Below are 18,396 nucleotides of genomic sequence, written 5' to 3' on the forward strand. Positions count from 1 at the left end.
CCATACTTCTCAGGAAGCAGTTTAAGAACACACAGGCTATTAATAAAGAGTATTTTCTACTCTGTCTTGGGTCATTTTCATTAGCTTTCTGGACCAGGATCTATTCTGTGACTTCATGGAAATTTCCCTCTTAATGTTTCTCTAGGCACCTGTAAAAGCAAATAATTCAGCGAGTTGCAAATCAACTAAATGTCCTTTTTCTGATGTCTAAAATGGAAGTAGGTTCAGAAAAATGAACTCTTATGATTAGAAAGGCTTTATTTTAAATGTATTTAATTAGAACTTACTGTAAATTTTAGGCACTAGACATCTGTGGGGGAAAAACTGCTCCTTAATTTGATTTTTGAAAAAAAATATTTTTAATGTTACATTTGAAAATCTTGGGTTTGTATGAAGTAGCACTCCTCAAAATATGTCATTAAAAAAAAAAAAAAAACTCCTTCTACAAGTAATTTGAATTCCTTAACAAAGATGTCAAACTGCCCCCCCCACCCCCGAAGTGACTTTAACTTACTGTGAAAAAATTAGCTTTAACACTGCATTCACATAGGTTTGGTTAAGCAGAGAAGTCTCTTTTCTTTGGAAGAAAATCATGAGCTATTTCCTTTGGTTGTGGTGAAGGAACGTAGGCAAACACACCCTCCCTCCCCACACACCAGACTTCACAGCTGGTTCCTCCCCATGGGTCTCAGCATTTCCCAAAGAAATCACATGGGAAAATACTGGCACTCTTCAGTCATGAGCTTGGACTCATTAAATAAAGGTGCCCCACCTATGTCTCACAGGGGGAGGGGTGCTCACTTACTTATATTTCTCTCATCTCAGAAAGAATAGTCCTTACTGTCAATGTCTTTGAAATAATAAATTTGTAAAAATAAGTTACTTTGCAAATTAGCTGTCTTTCCTTTTGTCTTTCATTCAATTTTCAAATCAGACTGAATCACCAAATCCTGGAGTCATAAAGGATTATTAACATCGCTGCAATGACCACAGCCAAAGAAATCTCTTTGGAAATTAAGTTTTTCCTTTTTTAAACATTCAAACTCCACCCACTGGGTTTGACAGAAATTACATCTTCATTAATTTTTCTCCCAAAGTCTATGTTTTTACATTCTGGTTATTTTAAAATCTCCTGTTGGAGAACAGAAAGGAAGGAGGAGGTGGAGGAGTTCAGAGACTGGTCACTGTGGCATCCCTTCTTCTGCCCCTTGTAGGCACTCAGGGAATGCGCTCTGAGATCTCACTGTGTACTTTTTTCTTTTACTGTTTTGAGGACGACAGGTGTGTGGGTGTGGGGGGTGTGTGTATGTGTGTGTGTGTGTGGGGGGGTGTGTTTCTCTGTGTAGCCCTAGCCGTTCTGACACTCACTATGTAGACTAGGCTGGCCTGGAACTCAGATCCTCCAGCCTCTGCCTCCAGGTGCTGGGATTAAAGGTGTTCACCAGTTCGTACAGACAGATGACTTGTGAGTTCAAGGTTAACCTGGCATGCATATAGTGAATTCTAGGCTAGCCAAGAAAATGCAGTGAGACCTTGTCTTTAAAAAAACAAGAACAAAAGCAAAAATCCAGAGGCAGAGGCAGGTGGATCTTTGAGTCTGAGACCAGCCTGGTCTATACGGAGAGTTCTAGGACAGCCAGGGCTACACCGAGAAACTCTGTCTTGAAAAACCAAATAAGGCAGGCAGTGGTGGCGCACGCCTTTAATCCCAGCACTTGGGAGGCAGAGGTAGGCGGATTTCTGAGTTTGAGGCCAGCCTGGTCTACAGAGTGAGTTCCAGGATAGCCAGGGCTACACAGAGAAACCCTGTCTTCAAAAAACCAAAAACCAACCCCCCCCCCAAACCCCAAACCAACCAACCAACCAACCAATAAATAAGCAATCACTCTTATCCTTCTTGCTAGAATGTAAGATTTTTAGGAGTAGGCACCATAATGTACACATTATTTGTCAAATGGAAGAGACCTGTGACAGTTCATCATTAAGATGAGGCAGAGCCCCACCCAGCCCCTCAAACTGTAAGCAGCGCAACTGATTTGTCTGGAGACACCATACACTGATACAGTAGGACAGAACATCGAAGGAGCAATGAATGGATTCCCAGAAGATTATACAGAGGCTATGACAAAGGACGGAATAATATATCTAGAAAGTACAATTTGAGGGAGATTTTACAGAAGACTATTTTTTAGTTCTATGCCATCAGTGCAATTATAGAGTACTACATACCAGAAACAAAATCAAAACAGCTAATCTAGTAAATCTAAAATAAACTTTCTTGGTACTAGCAAATCATATGGTCTTTGCTTTCAAGAAATGAATGGGGGCTGCGCTAGGCGGGGTTACACGTGGGGAGATGACGGGACGAAGTGGCAAGTGGGTTTCAGCTGTGAGGAGCAACAGCACAGAGCCCAGAGAGGAAGCGGCAGATGACGGGATGACGGGAAGGTCATTTAACTAGACCTCTGATGCTCTGAAATGACACTGGCAAGAAGTACCTAGTTAAGACCCATGCCCAGCAGACTTGAGGCTTCATAGACGAGCAGGCTACAGTGGAACGCAGCCCAAGTCCAGCTCGTGTGGACACTGGCTCTCCACTGGACCCTGTGGGGCCTGCTATACAAAGAAGGAAACTCTTACGCTCTGCCAACAGGCCACTGCCAGGATTTCTGACTTTTCAAGGGAAGGCATAAAATATAATTTTTTAAAAAATGTCAAAAATCCCACATTCTAGATGTTGGCAAATCAAAGTGTTAAAAGCTAAATTACATCTAAAGCCAATCTTGCCAGTGGGCGGCAAGCAGCTTTGGTTTGGCATGAAAAAAATCCCATGGTAGGAAATCTGGATAGCGTCCTCCAGTCCCCAACAGGAGAGACCTAACACTGATTTTGAAATCTGCTTAGAGTTAGGCACACTGCAGCACCCACCATGGAAAACACTGTGCTGCAGGATCATTCCACACTAGCCTTGTGTGTTCCTCTGTTACGAGTCAATTATGACCGTTTCACTAACTGCAGAATGACTTGTACGCTTCAGCTGGAAAAACATGCAAGATGGTAATAAAAAAAAGTGTTGACCGAGCAGAAGCGAAGAGAATGTTGACATTAGATGCCTACACCACAGTCCACTAGAAACAGGCCATAATCAGCAGTGCTCCCACCGTTCAAAAAACATATGCCATCACCCACTGCCAACGAAAAGTCTTTGCCCTTTCCAGAATTTCTCTACGATTAGTGACTTTCTAAAGAATCTTTTATTACCAAACAGTATTCAAATACGTGTAACCAAGTCTTAACTCTCCCAATCACTCTTAAGCTTTTAATGCGCCAAAAACAATTCTTGCACATTCAAAGCCTAAGTATTAGTATTTAATAAGCTTAGAGAAAGAAAAGATAATTAGTATCAGAGACGTGATTATTCACTTTGATGACAGTATTACATAAAATTAGCATTATAATTCAAAGATAATTCTAGGAAAGGAAAATTCTTGGTGTCCAATTATGATATAAAATACAGAATTATAAAAATTGCTTAATCACATGCTTAGAAATAAGGATCATCAAGAAAACCATTAGCAAGTATAGAATAAACACAAGAGAGAAGCTTATTAGTTGTCTTGATTCCTGAGAACCCATACCCCTAATCCACTCTGAGGACTTCCAGGCTTGTGGGTCCTACGCACAACCTGGATACCCCAAACCTACCACCATCTTAGAAAATGCCACCCAGAAGTACACAGCTCTTTTTTTCCATAAAAGAACTCATATATTGAATTCAAGAACAGACTGCTGGACAGATAAAACAGTGTTATGTAAAGTGCTTTCTGCATAGTCTTTAGTCAAAGACATTCAACATTCAACTTCAAAACTGCATCTGAATGGTTTTCCTATTTCAATAAGTAGACTATGTACAATCTGCAAACCAGACAACTACTAGCAATATCTAAGAGGGGAGCACTGAAGCCCTCATGGCTTCCAACAATCCAATTTCTGAAATCCTATCCCATATTAAAATATATACATAACCAATATTAAATGTTGTATAAGCCACGGAATTACAAACAATAGTTATCTTCTGTAAAGTTTTCATTTTCTTGAGATCATCTCCAGCTGGGTTTTCGTCCATGCCCCTGTTGTTACCACAGCTTCTGCCATGGTCTAGAATGTCTTCAAGAGTTCAAAAACTGACTCTCCAACCTTACCCCACTTGACCTCAGAGAAATGTGTGGCCTCCCTCCCTCTTCTTGGAAACATTTTCTTTACTTGACTTCAGAGCATTCCCAGCTATCCTTCTGATAGCTTGTTCTCAATCCAAATCTGTTGATAAAGCATCCCAACATTGACCCTGCCCATCACTCCAGGCAGAAAAACAACTCAGCTCCTCTGCTCAATGATGTTAGTAACAACATCAATACTCAAGGAAGGACCCACTCCCTTGGAAATATGTGTGTAAGTTCTTTGGCTTAATGCCTTTTAATGCTACCTTGGACTGTTTCTTTTCTTCTCTACCACCTATAAATACTTATCTGCCCCACAGCTTTGGGTATGGGTCTTTCTCTGTCTACACAAGTTATCTGATCTACATCCTGTTGGCAAGTGCCAAACTCTGGGCCCTTCCCCTGGACTCCAGACTCACTCACATACAGCCAACCACTTTTTCAGCTTCTCCACTGACAATACTCAGAACAGCTTCCTGGAATCCTGTCCACCACAGACACTGGCACAATGAAGCAAAAGGCTTTGGTGTGACCCTGACTGCCTGATCTCAGAGCCTAGATGGTCAGACCACTACCGTTTCTTAGAGATTTCTTGCCTATTTCTCCCCAGGTGGATTACTGACAATGGCTGCTAACTGGCACCTTCCCTACCTCTAACAACTCCTGCATCCTCTGCCCTCTCCGGCTAGCGCTCCTCTCTGCTCAAAACACTCACAGCTACCCTACTTCACTCAAGAGTAAAAACCAGAGTCGTCCTAATGGCCGGGACAGGCCCTGCCTGATGAGTCACGAGCTCTCCGACTTCTCCTACTCTTGCACACCCTTCTCAGACGCGTTGTTCCATCGGAGCCTGCTCTGTCCCCACCCCCTGCTGGAAGGCTTTGTTCAGATCTTCTGTGTGGTTCTCACCAACCTTCACTTCACCTTTTCGATCTTCTAAATTACACTGTAGATAATCTGAAGGGTTTCATTGTTGTTGTTTACTGTAGGGTAAAAATTGATATACAATAAAATCATGTTCCATACTTTGGCTTTTGGTGTTTCTTGGACTAGCGATATTCAGGACAACTCTCCTGATACAGAGCAAGGCAAATGATCACAAGACACCTCTCACACTCTCCCCAGCACTGTGCTGTTCAGTCAGGGGCACTTAAGCCAACTTTCAGCCCCCAGCACTACCAACTCACTGTGAACTTGTTAGACATAAATCCAACAACAGTGTCTGTCCCTCTGGCGGGACTGTCCCCATCTCCCTGGACCAGCGTCTCTCCTTCTGTTTAACACGCGTGACCTTCTTCTATCACATAAGATGTGCTCTCTTGAGAGCAAACATGAAGGTGGGGCTTTTTTCTCTAGTCTGCTCTCTTACATATCTCTGGGGCCTACAACACAACCTGGCATGTGCTGGCTGTACTTTACGTTAAATGAACAACTGAATTTAAGCATTCTGCCACTTTGACTTAGTTTCCTTCTAATACTTGAGGCGTTTCCCACATTCCCAGGAAGTTCCTGAAGATGGAGTTCCGACTGGCTTCCTATCCGCCACTGGCTCAGCACCTAGAGCTGGGGACAGATGTTGTACGCTTTGCCAGCATTGCTCGTTACCTGATAACTGAGGCTCAATTTATCACTTACCCAGAAACATCTAATCCCTTTCCCTGTGCATGGATTTCACTACCCAGGTGGACTCTGGCAGGGGACTGTAGCCACTCCTTGGCATAGTTCTGAACACTTCGTAAAGCCTGTTGGGCTTAGTGTACACGTTTGAAGTGTTCAGGTTACTGAAGTCTGAGGTTTCCAGACCGTAGAGACAGGAACAGGTTGTGTGAGGTAGCACCCCCTCACCCCCAAGGAACAGATGAGAAAGATACAGCACAGTCTCGCTGGCCTATAGCTGAGTTTGTAATTATGTTGTTTAGATGTAAATGTATCTTCCCAATGTGCTTAAGTTAAGTTCCTTTTGGCTTAAATGTTCCCTCTGAAACTTTCAGACTATTAATTTCCTCCGAATGAATGGTTTTAAAAATCTTAAACTTTGGGCCCAATAACAGAAAGTCATTAAGGATTTGACTCACAGTACATAAACTGGGGGTGTGTGCATGTGTGTGTATGTATTAAACAACTGCTCATCCCCGTAATGGGGCTTTCTTTAAAAGGGCTCATGGGAAATTCTGCAGGGTGTATGAGCAGAAACCAGGGTCCTCCGCCACTCTTAAGTTTGAAAGTATTTTACCCAATATTAATGACCACAAAGAGGGTATTCTTTTTTTTTTTTTTGAATCTTTTTTTTATTCGATATGTTTTTTATTTACATTTCAAATGATTTCCCCACTCCCAAAGAGTCCCGTAAGCCCCCTTCTCTCCCCCTGTCCTCCCACCCACCCCGAGGGTATTCTTAATAAGTGGATTTGCTATTTTATATTTGTAAAGGAAACCCCAATTAGTGGGGAGGTGGGGGAACTTCTTTCCATCAATTAGTGATCAGTGGCAAAGGCCAGCTTCTCCTGCAGCACAGACGGCCCAATATTTGAACAGAAATCACTAGGTTTTGTTGCCTGCTCTTCCTGAGAAGAAAAACCGATGTACTAGCAGTCAACAAAAGCGACCTCTAAAAAGCCTATACGTACTTTCCTCTTGATAATAGCTAAAACCACTTGCCGGCTTACTGTATGTCAAAAACCAGGCTGGTTGTCTTACATGTACCATTTCATCTAATGATCACGAGAACCCTGTGGGGCAGGTAATCTTTCTATCAGCCATCATTTTACAGATGAGAAGGAAATGCAAAGCACAGGTTAATTTCTCTAGTTACCCAATGGAGAACAGCAGTGTGGATTCCAGGGAGTGACTTTGAAGCTACCCAATGGAATCTGGGTCAGCATACTGGAGACACATAGTCATGACAGCCTGCTGTGGAGTCAGCCGGGTACCTATCAGCAAATGAATGAATGAAGAAAAATTGGTCTACCCACAATACCCCCCCTCTGTGTGTGTGTGTGTGTGTGTGTGTGTGCATGTGTTTATCTAGTCATAAAGTAAATAATTTGCATGGAAATGGCAGGAATTTGGACATTACTCTATTAAATGAGATTAAGCCAAAGTCAGAAAGCCAATACGCGGTCCCTAGATTTCATATACATATATGAAATTCATATGTGAGTGTCTGTGACATAAAAAGGGAAGCAATAATAGCTGGATAAAGGAAGGGCATGAGGGGGGAGGGGTATATATAGCCAAATCACATGACATGCTTGAATGGAAACATCTTTTGAAACCTATCACTGTGTAAAATGAATACATGCTAACTTAAAAAAGAAATCCTCATCAGGCAGCCAGTGGCGACACACCCTTTATAATCCTAGCATTCAGGGGGCAGAGGCAGACAGATCTTTGAGTTTGAGGCTAGCCTCGTCTACAGAGTGAATTCCAGGACATCCAGGCTCGTACAGAGAAATCCTGTCTTGGAAAAAAACAAACAAACAAAACCCCTTATCTTACCATCTCACCTCCGTGCCTCATTAATACACTCTTCAAACTATCATGGTTCTTCCTCTTGTGACTTTACTGGGCATATGTCAGGGCTATAGATCTTTGGTCAGTGTATCTGAACATTTCCAAGATTATACATGATTTAATCTTGCTGTTGAAAGTAGTACCTCATTTCAACAGGGCTGATGATGACATAGTCTTACTTAATATTTCTGTAATTTATCATCCACTACCACCTTTTTAATGCGCCTAAACTGAAATGTTAAGCCTGTCTGTAACCATGAAAATATCCTCTATTCTTCAGGGAGAGGTTGAGTGAGAGTATCCGCCCGCATCCTTCTCAAGCTCTCGGTCTCAAGCTCACAGGGTCTTTCAGTGTGATCAAAATCCTAGAGTTCTTGTTAAGAGCTTCCTGGGCGGACCACAGCACTCAACGTCAGAATTTCAACACTGTTTTGGTGAAGACTGGACAGTTCTGAGGTTAGTTACATGCTCGGGGAGAAGATGCAGAGGGGGGGAAACTGCAGAGGGGAAAAGCATAAGCAGAGGAAACAACAGCAAATTAAAAGGTCCTCAAGAGGGCTGGATGAATCAGACCAGAGCAATCATCCTCTAGGCACTGAGCCTCCAGGCAGACTGGAATGAGAGGCACTGGGCTCCAGCCCTGTGTTCTGCCCTGCAGGGCAAAACCTGCACTGGTCTGGACAGCAGCCCTCCGGTAAACTGCTGGCTGGACTACACCAGGTCCAGAGAGGCTTCCTTCCATGTGGCATGGTCCTTAGGGTGAAACTTGGTATGAGTCATTCCACCTCTAAAAAAGATGATGGTTAGCTGATGGGTCACCTAAGGCCCCTTCCCCTCCTTGACGCTTAGCTGACGTCTGGCCACGGTCTAGCTGACCATTGTGACTCGAACTGTAACCCACAGACCTTGTAACCCACAGACCTTGAGCTCCATGTTGACCTGCAGGGCGGCTGCTGCTCCTGCCTTTTCATCCTTCCATACCCTGTTGATTAACTTATTTCTGTTGCTTTTAATGTAAAAATTATACTCTTGATTCTGAAGTACTCAAAAATTTTTGGAGTCATCAAAAGATTAGTCACTACATATCAGCCCCACACTACCCATGTCCGTTAAAGAATGTGGAAACAGACAGATTAATGGAAATGAAAGAAAAAGAATTGCCGATGCTTACACCAATTTCTAGGTATACCATGACATTGTTGGGCTAAAGAAGACATACTACCCAACCTCCCAAAGGGAAAATATACAAGAAAACCAACCAATTATCTATATTTGACTGCATTTAAATGAAATCTAAGAACAGATTAAAACTAACCTATTTAGATAAGAAATCGGAACGTTTGATCATCTTTGGACCAGATAGCTTTGTGCCAGATGATTCTGAGTTATATATTTCTCTGGACACATATAAGGAGTAAGCAACAGATTCAAAGGAATACAGACCAAAAGGACCAGCAAGGACCAAAAAGCGTGAAAGACAGACAGACAGCCACGGAAACTGCAGCACGCTGTTTCCTGTGGGGAGAATATTAATTTACATTTCTATTAATGTGGCCAGAGAGCCAGTTCCTGAGTTTGCTTTACTTTAGGGGAAGACTTTCTCCCTCCCATGAGACCCTGACTGTGTGCTAATACAAAACATCATTTTCTATAAATCACAAGATTGCTAGAAAGCATCTGAGGATACCCCAGGATAATCCATGCAGGATACTCTGTTTTGAAATTGACGCTTTTGATCAGAATCTGGCCATGCACGACACGATAAATACAGTCACCCGGGTGATACCTGAATCTCTGGTTTCCTACTATTTGAACTCTGCCTCAGTGGGCATGCAGATGGGGGCAAAGAAAAGCAAGACAATGCTGAGCTAGAGACAAAGCCAGGGAAGCCCAGGGAAGCACTGCCTTCTCCTCAGGACTGCAGTTGGTTCATCTGTGCGTTTGTTTCAACACATCTTTCTCTTCCTGGAGCAACAGAGCCAGCTGTCAGATCAGGTTTTTGGGTTTTTGGTTTTTTTTTTCTTCTCCTTCTCAGTGTTCTGTAATCTTTCTTTGATCAGTTTGATGTACTGCACGATCGTTCCACTCGGTGCATACAAAGACTGACCATATACAAACTTGCACCGGAAGTAATTACACCACTAAATCATGAGACATAATGAGATGGGCAGAGCGCCCACTTCCACTCCAAACCTAATAATGTCAGCATCACTGCTGAAGCACCCTTTGGTCCCGCAGTTTTTATCAAGTATGTATTAATAGCTTTCCAAAACGTTACTGACCAATTGTATTAAAACTGTAATATACTATCTGTATAATCATTAGCACATGCACACACAGTTTCCATTCTTTAACAGGAGATGTGGCTGGGTGGGGGGAGCAATGATGACATTCAGCCCATACACATCCCTTAACAGCAAACTAGTGAATCAGCATCAAGGGAGGCAAGGTTTCCAGGACAACGATCAACAGCCAGCCCCATTCCAGGCTGTATACAGACCCCCTAGGCACATGAATTCTGAATGTGCTCTTTGACCAGCTAGAAAGATATTCTTTTAATTTCTATTTTCAAATAGAAAGTTCTTCCTACTTTAACGTTAATTTTCCACTATTTATCCTTCTAAGTTTAAATTTTCCAAGTAACCCAGTGCTCAATAGTCTGCTACCTAGTTCCTCTCAAATTATCCCTTTAATTGTTTCTTCTTACTTATATAGATTAGCAAAGCCTCTTCCCCAGGACAACGCACAAACTGAAAAGTCCTCTCAACTATCCCATATCCAGCAAAGTTTAGCCAGAGAAGCCAGCAACACCACTTTTCCTGCTTAGCTTTAGGGAAGATGGGTTTAAATTAAAATTTCACTACTCATAAAACACCTTCACAGAAACCCTGTTTCACGCAAAACCAGAAGAACATAGTAACGTTACCAAATGTGTAGTTACATAATCATACAAAAGCCAGGGGTAGTGGCTCACACCTTTCATCCTAGCATCCTAGTACTAGGAGGCAGAGGCAGGTGAATCTCTGTTGAATCTGAGGCTAGCCTGGTCTACGCAGGACAGCCAGAGCTACGCAGTGAGACCCTGTCTCAAAAAAGCAAACCAAACTAACCAAAAAACAAAAACAAACAAAAACAAAACCCACAATCATACAAATACTTCCTAAAAATACTTGGTTGGAAATGTCCACCAGAGCTCTTTTAACTGGGGTGTGAGGAGTATCGATCAGTTAAAAATGTATCAGTCTGGTCCAGTGTGGTGGTGTACATCTTTATCCAAGCACAGAGGAGGCAGAGGCAGGCAGATCTCTTCCAGTTCAAGGCTACCACGGTCTACAGAGTGGGTTCCAGGCTCAGGGCTATTACACAGTGGACCCCCCCCCCCCCCAGTGGATTGTTTCTCTTGGGAAACAATCGCTCAATCTTCTCATTTTAACTGTGCTTGTTTAGGGTAAGGAGGGGACCAAGGGTTGAGATTAGTCAAACAACAAAATACACTTGAAGCCACAAACTCTTACAGCTGAATTCTGTTGAAGACTGTAAACACCTGACATTTGTTTGTCTGTTCTCCCCACCCCTGTTAAAAAAGAAAAATGAAAAGCTAGAAACAAATAACTAAAACCAACCCTCTTTAAGGCTAGCTACCCTAAAGGGTGGACGCCTCCTGCTCTTACATGCAGAAACAGACTGCATGTACTACACTGGGACACTATGAGGCACTTATTAAGAGTAACAAGAAAATAGCTCTCTCGGCGTATGTGCAGAAAGCTTTCTATTGTTGAGAAGATTTAAAATAACATTAAAGTGACTTTGGAGAAAGCCCATGAAATTCAGACTTCGATTCAGAAACAGGCCTATGGGATAATTTGTGGATGCCATCTGGGATCCAGGCAGCCTCATCAACAAAAGGGAAACTTGTTGAGATCATCCAAATCTACAATTCACATACATTTCTACATCTGGACTGAATTAATCTTTTCTTGGTACAGGCTTTCATGTAATAAAATAATTGTTTGCAGGTTTTATCTTTAAAAAAAAAAAAGAAGGAAAGAAAAGAAAACATGGCTTTAGAAATCAAAATGTAAAACATCCAAGTTGAAAACTACAAAGAATTCCTTTATCAGAAAGTTAGCTGTAAGACAGGAGTCATTTACACAGAACTCTTAAAAACTGAGGGCTCAGTCCAAAACAATTCTATTTGAAACCTGCATTCCAAGCAACTGCCACAAAAGGCTACATAGCCCATTATGTCATAAGTTCTGAAAGCCAAAAGCTGTATAAGCATAGTTAAATGTGGAATGGTCTCCAACAGCCCCCAATTCAGCCAACCCCGTTGAATGTCAGATTTTTAAAAAACCTGTATAGCACACTGGCATTTTGTGTTAAAAGGAGGGCCTCTAGCCTGCCTGGGTTGCTTTCAGGTATTTTCCTGTAAAGCTACGGGTACCTTAAATCTACACCCTCAGACTGTGTATATGAAACTGATGTCTTACCCCTGCTAACCCCAAAAAGGAAGCGATGGAAAAAAACAGAAAGATTTTCCTGTCTGAAAATGTTTTGAGCCCTTAAAGAACTGCGATTAGTGTGGCCTATCAGGGGCAGATCACAGGTAGGCAACTCAAAGCTGGTAGGTGGGTGAGTGGGTGGGTGGGGGAGTTCCTATTACAGTCAGTCTGCTTTCTGGAGAAGATGTCCTGCAGATAACTTGATATGGATATCCCCTGGGGGACCCTCTCCGTCCAATAATCTACCAGAGGTCTACTTTACTACGAAATATGAAGTCAGTATGTTTACAAACATATCCTCCCCTTAAAACCCTCACATTTCAATGTCAACCACCTCCAATTGTGGAGTATTCTCATTTTTAATGTAAAACTATAATTTCTCAAAACCACACCCAAGGAAAATGATTAGGTGCTACAAGTTTTACTACAAAGGACTGGAGCAAAAGGCATCTGTTTTCCTGCTCCTTTCTGCTCTCTTCCCCTCCCCCACTCTCCATCCTGCAAGCCATTTGGAGGTCTTGGCTGTTAAAACTTTCTACAGCAGTCTCAATACTCTAGATTCGGGATAAGAGAAAACAAACAAACAAAAACTCTTTTTGTCCTTTTAACAATGACGGGCCTAAATTTATTCACTGCTCGCAAGAAAACTCAAAAGTCACAAGTCTTTTAAATGACAGATGTATTACGGAAAATTTTCCCCACAGAGTTTTTGATGCTGTGAAATATCAACTCCCCGAAACCACAGAAAGGAAATGACTTACATTCTTGGAAAATGAAGCCACTAGCAGCTTTCTCCAAAAGCATTCTCTAATCCCCAAACTACACACTGTGACAACAGGGGGTATTTCGTGCAAAAACTAAATGTAAGTAGATGCTTCGAAAACCGGTAAACAAACATCACTTGGTCCAAAGAAAGGAGGGAATCATGTGTGGAAAATCTGGCAAGGTACACTTTCCCTTCCACGTTCAAACGTGCCAAGAATCCTTGCACAAGTTTTCCTTCCCCACTGTGGGCACTACTCAGCTCCCGGGGTGGCAATGCTAGCAAAACAGACTGGCTGCTTATATAAATAAATAAACAAATCTCCAAAAGGTGTAAGGGGGCCACTGAGCCAGTATTTCTTCTGACACTAGCCACACAACTGTACGGTCTGAAAATTGTGCCAGCTTTTATTCCAACTTTAAATGTGCATGTTTTGACAGCTTTCCATCTATTCTTGCCTTTAAGAAAGTGCTCTACCATTAGGCTAAGCCATTTTAGAACTCCAAGTTGTTTAAATCCTGTAGACTTCACATGGGTGAACCCGAGCTGTCTACATCCCCGCTTCCCCGGAGGGGAGGCTAGTGGTCTTTTTTACCTGGTCGAGTTAAGTTCCTCCAGAAACCAAAATTCTGCAGGCCGCACCCCGAACTCGAGTGTCCCCGAGGCCCCCTTCAGGGGTTTCCCACACTAGGCACTGGCGGGGATACCGGACAGCCGCGCTGGGGTGCCTTCCCGAAGCTGGCTACCCGGCCTGCGCGCACAACAGGCAATACCGCACATCGCTCGGGTACTCGGGACTCACGGCTGGTCCCAGCTAGTCACAGACGGGGCGCTACAGGCAGGCGACCCTCGAGCCAGAGTCCCGGAGATCGGGTCCAGGAACGCAGAGCCTGGCCCGCGCTTCCCCCACGGCCGCGGCTGCCCGGGGGCCCCGGCCTCCTGCCCCGGCGTGGGCGAGCTCCAACTCGCGGAGAGACGACCTGCCCGCCCGGTGCCCGACGCCCAGAGCCCCGTGAGAAAGAAGAAAGACGCCGAGAGCGGCAAAGCCGGGAATCGTACTTTAGACCAGCAGGGGGCACAGCGGCGGCCAGGGCGCGCCGTCCCAGAAAGGGGGCCAGGAGGCCGGCGCCCGCTCCCGCGCGTACCTCCAAAGTCGCCAGCGCCAGGCGTCCGACTCAGAACCCGGGTCTGCTACAGAGGCGCGGAGCCTACTCGCTTCTCCCTGCACTCCCGCTGCAGCCCGACCAACACTGCAGCTGCCCCGCCCCCCGCCCACGCCTTCCGCTCCGCCCCCTCGGGTTCACGCCTACAGCCCGCCGAGACACGCCCTCCCTGCCCGAGGCCCCGCCCCGCTCCGAGTTGGAGGCGGAGACTAAGCAGCGGAAGAAGCAGAGGGCTGCGAGATCGCGGGTGCACGTGGAGCGCTGCCCTCCCCGTCCCGCCCCGCCCCGCCCCGCCCTGGACCCAACCAAGAGTCCTGTGGAGGGGTGTAGATACCCAGGGAACGGGGATCGCGGGGAAATCTTTCACTCTTCTAGTCATCGGATAACCACTCAATAGATTATATAATCTATTGAGTGGACTGTGCTTTGCATGCCTTTCCCGATGGGACAGAGGCCGGTGTGTGAGGGTAATAGATTGTCTGCTCTCCCCTCCGTCTGAATGGTCCCGTCCGCTCATTCCCCCCCCCCCCACACACCCTAGTCCCTGGACGCTCCCTCGCAGGCCTAGACGGGTTACCTGGGGGTAGTTGTTTTACCTGAGCTGCTGCTTAATAATTCGGAACTGGGGCGGCCTCTGCGAGAAGAGGCGGTCTCCAGAACCGGAGACTTCGTGACTCCTTAATCCCCTCCCGTCAGGCGCCCACTTCGCCTTCACGGTTTTATCCTGCATGTGGGCTGTGAGTGCGGCCCAAGCCCATCCGCCCCCGCTCAGTCTGTCTCCCCAGGTTGAAACAGCCTCTGCCTGTGGCCCTCAAAATGATGTTTACCCTTGGTGAAGGTGGTTTGCGTGGCTGTGAGCAGTGCAAAAGACAGCTCTAAATGATTTCAATAGCCCCAAAGACCCCAAGCAGAATGGAGGTTTCTCTGCTCCTTTTGGTAGTCAGGTGAAGAAGTCAAGTCCTCTTGTTTGTTCTGGATCTGCTGCGGTGCCTAGCAGAATAATTAGAGGGACCCCAACCGCCACCCACAGAGCTGCAAGCTTCTGGGTGTTCTGAGGGTGTTGCTGTTCCAGTGAGGAGGATCTCTGAGTGTCTAGCGTTTTCATTTAGGTGCAGACACCTGAGGAAGAACACTTGATACCCATAGAAGCTAGCTTTGAAATAGCTGATCGCTGGGATTAAACACCATGACCCAATCCAATGCGTTTCTTTCAGCATACGACTCTCAAGTCACACTGCATCGCTGAGGGAAATCAGACAAGAACTCAATGCAGAAACCCGGCATCTGGATTGATGCAAAGGCCGTAGAAAAACGTGTCTCACTAGATAAGCTAAGCTCGTTTCTTCCTGTATTCAGGGCCATCAAGCCAGGGAGGGTAGCCCCTCTCCCTTCCATGAGAGCTGGGCCCTCTGACATCAATTATCAATTAGCAAATTCACCGAAGGCCATTGTGGTTGGGGACACTTCTCAGTTGATGGTCCCTCTTCCCAAATAATCTATCTTGTGTCAGATGGACATAAAAACTAGCCAGACATCCTGGTGGGCCATGTGGTGCAGATCTTTAATTCCAGCCCCCGGAAGGCAGAGCTGAGCAGGTGGATCTCTGAGTTTGAGGCCAGCCTGGTCTACAGAGTGAGTTTCAGGACAGTTTGGACTACACAGAGAAACCCTGTCTTGGAAAAACAAAACAAACAACCCCAAAACAACTATCCAGCACACCTTTCAATAGCCTTTCCATTTTGGAGACCATGAATAGTAAGTTGTTGCTGGTTTCAATGAGAGTGAGCATGTACAAATAAAGATATTTATTTTCTTTTTTATATTTACTCAGGATGTGTGCAAATTGGGTATTAATTGGTAATTAATTGCTTTCTAATTAGATAAACCAGCATATAAATAAACATATTACTATTTTGGAAAGCGTTCCTAAATCTGATTTATTTTTAGGTTTCATATATCAAAATCTAGCAGAGAAAAAAAAAACCCAGCAGATTGTTAGACTGTGAAACATAACTGCCTTTATAAAACAATTAGGCAACCCAAAGAGCAAAGTATTTTAAAGAGCTTTTTTTTTAATTTTTTTGTTTGTTTGTTTCAAGTTTAAGATCAGACTTATTTTCAGGGCTAGATTGTGGTAAATTTTACTATATGAATTTGTTTCTGAATTGTAATGGTCATATTAAAAGTGTGAAGACCACAATAATCACTCTTGCATGATATATTTTTATAAACCATTTCAAACTATCTAAGTTAGTTTTATAAACCCTTGCAACATAAAATGCCACTTGGAAGCAGCATACAGCCAACTAAAGCTAGAAAGGGGACTGAGAAAGGATGTGTTTCTTATCATGAAATGTGTTTTTAATGTTCTCCTTACAATGAGGAAGGCAGTTCTGTATGCAGCCTGGATTTCTCCTCTGACGATGGGATCTAGTTTATTTTCACTGGTTCGATGAGATGTTTCTCTGAAGTGGAATACTTCACCAAGTGATGCATTCTGCATATCTTAAATGATTACTTTTCTTTTTGAAGCATTTAAATACCAGCATTTTTAGCATTGTTTTTCTCTGGATCTAGTCCATGGATGTATTAAATACTCCCAACAATGGAACAAAGGATTAGCCCTGGGATTCAAAGATTGAAAACACCCCTGAATCTAGATCAGATTGGGAGAAAAGGCGTACTGTTCCAGAGCTGCAACATCCTCAGTGCTGAGATAGAGTCGCCCTGGAGGAACAGTGCACAGGCCTGGAGCCTTCAGGAAGAACACTAGACACCCGTGGGAACAGCAGTTTGCCTGGAAACCAGTCCTTCTCAGGCCTGTCAGCATATTGGGATCATCCAGAGACTACCAATGACTATGTACTGTCTGGACTATATAACCTTGGCTTTGGAACATTTTTAATAGCCCCATATTAAGTGGAGAAATACTTGGAGTGAGGGGTTAACGTGTTTTCAGGTAGGGATACAGAATAAGAGAGTATCCAGAAACATACCTTTCTTTTTTTTTTTTAATATTTATTTATTATTATATCTTAAGTACAAGGTATCTATGTTCAGACACACAAGAAGAGGGTGTCAGATCTCATTACAGATGGTTTGTGAACCACCATGTGGTTGCTGGGATTTGAACTCAGGACCTTTGGAAGAACAGTCAGTGCTCTTAACCACTGAGCCACCTCTCCAGCCCAGAAGCAAGCCTTTCTTTTAAACCATGATAACCATACAGCTTACTCCTAAGAATCAAGAGTCCTATTTGTTTAGTCTGTCGGTCTGTCTGTCTGTCTGCCTGCCTGCCTGTCTGTCTCTGTCTGTCTATCTGTCTATAACAAGGTCTTGCTATGTGTTCCTGACTAGCTTCAACTTGTGGTAATTCTCATCCTTTCTCTGATTCCTGAGTGTTCTCAGAGAGCAGCTGATGAATCAGGAGCTGGAACATCGCTCTGGGTCTTTTAAGATCCACATGTAGACACAAAAGTCAAACACTGTGGGGAATCCATGACCCATTCTGCTCTGTTTTCTGTTGTGAGCCCTTACTGTCCTCCCCCATCTGACATGCAGTGGGAAGCCTCACTCTGAGACAGCATCTGATCTTCACAAGGAATCCCTCAAGCGCACCCGAGTTAGCAGCAGTGTCCCTGCAGTCAGCCTTGCCACTGCCATGTGACTTGCAACTCCTAGAGCTCAGAGCCATCCTCCAAACTGGGTCACACCTTTGCAGGAAAGGAGGGCTGGGCAGGGCCCTGCTGGCCTCATCTGTGGAGCCTTCCTTCTAACTCTGCAGTATCTGAACATTCTAGTTTTCCAGGGCTGAGATCATGAAGTTTGTGGTAAAACCAACCATCCATCCAGGCGGTGTGCCTTCTCTATCCTTTACATGCTGCACAAAACCAACCACACAGTGTGTCTCCCATATTCTCGTACATGCTGTATAAAACCATGCAGACTGTGTCCTATACCCTGTGTTTGCTGTATTAAGCCAAATGTTGATTTTCTTTTTTTTTTTTTACAACGTCTTGCCATGTGTTCCTGACTGGCCTCAACTTGTGTAATTCTTTTCCTTTCTCTGACTCCTGAGTTCTGGGAGGCAGATGCCATCACAGCTGCCCTGGGCCTTATGCATTTTGATGTAAGGAATTCACGTATATAGAAAGCCAAAGGAACAAAATATTATAAATAAGTTTTAAAAAATATTTTAAAGATTGAATTTGTTCACAATTAAACTGTAATAAAAATGA

General features: G+C 44.0%; 1 protein-coding gene across 4 annotated transcripts in view; it reads right to left on the reverse strand.

Moving 5' to 3' along the window:
* Frmd6 (FERM domain containing 6) overlaps positions 1-14,250 on the reverse strand; it is a 76,152-nt gene extending 61,902 nt beyond the window's left edge. For 3 of the 4 annotated variants that reach the window (XM_052185708.1, XM_052185709.1, XM_052185706.1), the window contains exon 1: positions 14,141-14,250. The gene's annotated coding sequence lies outside the window, so the exon portion shown is untranslated. Of the gene's footprint in view, positions 1-13,590; positions 14,002-14,140 lie in introns of those variants that run through there. The other variant, XM_052185707.1, reaches the window with a different exon arrangement.
* Positions 14,251-18,396: the final 4,146 nt, after the last annotated feature.

The sequence above is a fragment of the Apodemus sylvaticus genome, chromosome 6 (genome assembly GCF_947179515.1).
Source record: "Apodemus sylvaticus chromosome 6, mApoSyl1.1, whole genome shotgun sequence".
Lineage (NCBI taxonomy): Eukaryota > Metazoa > Chordata > Mammalia > Rodentia > Muridae > Apodemus > Apodemus sylvaticus.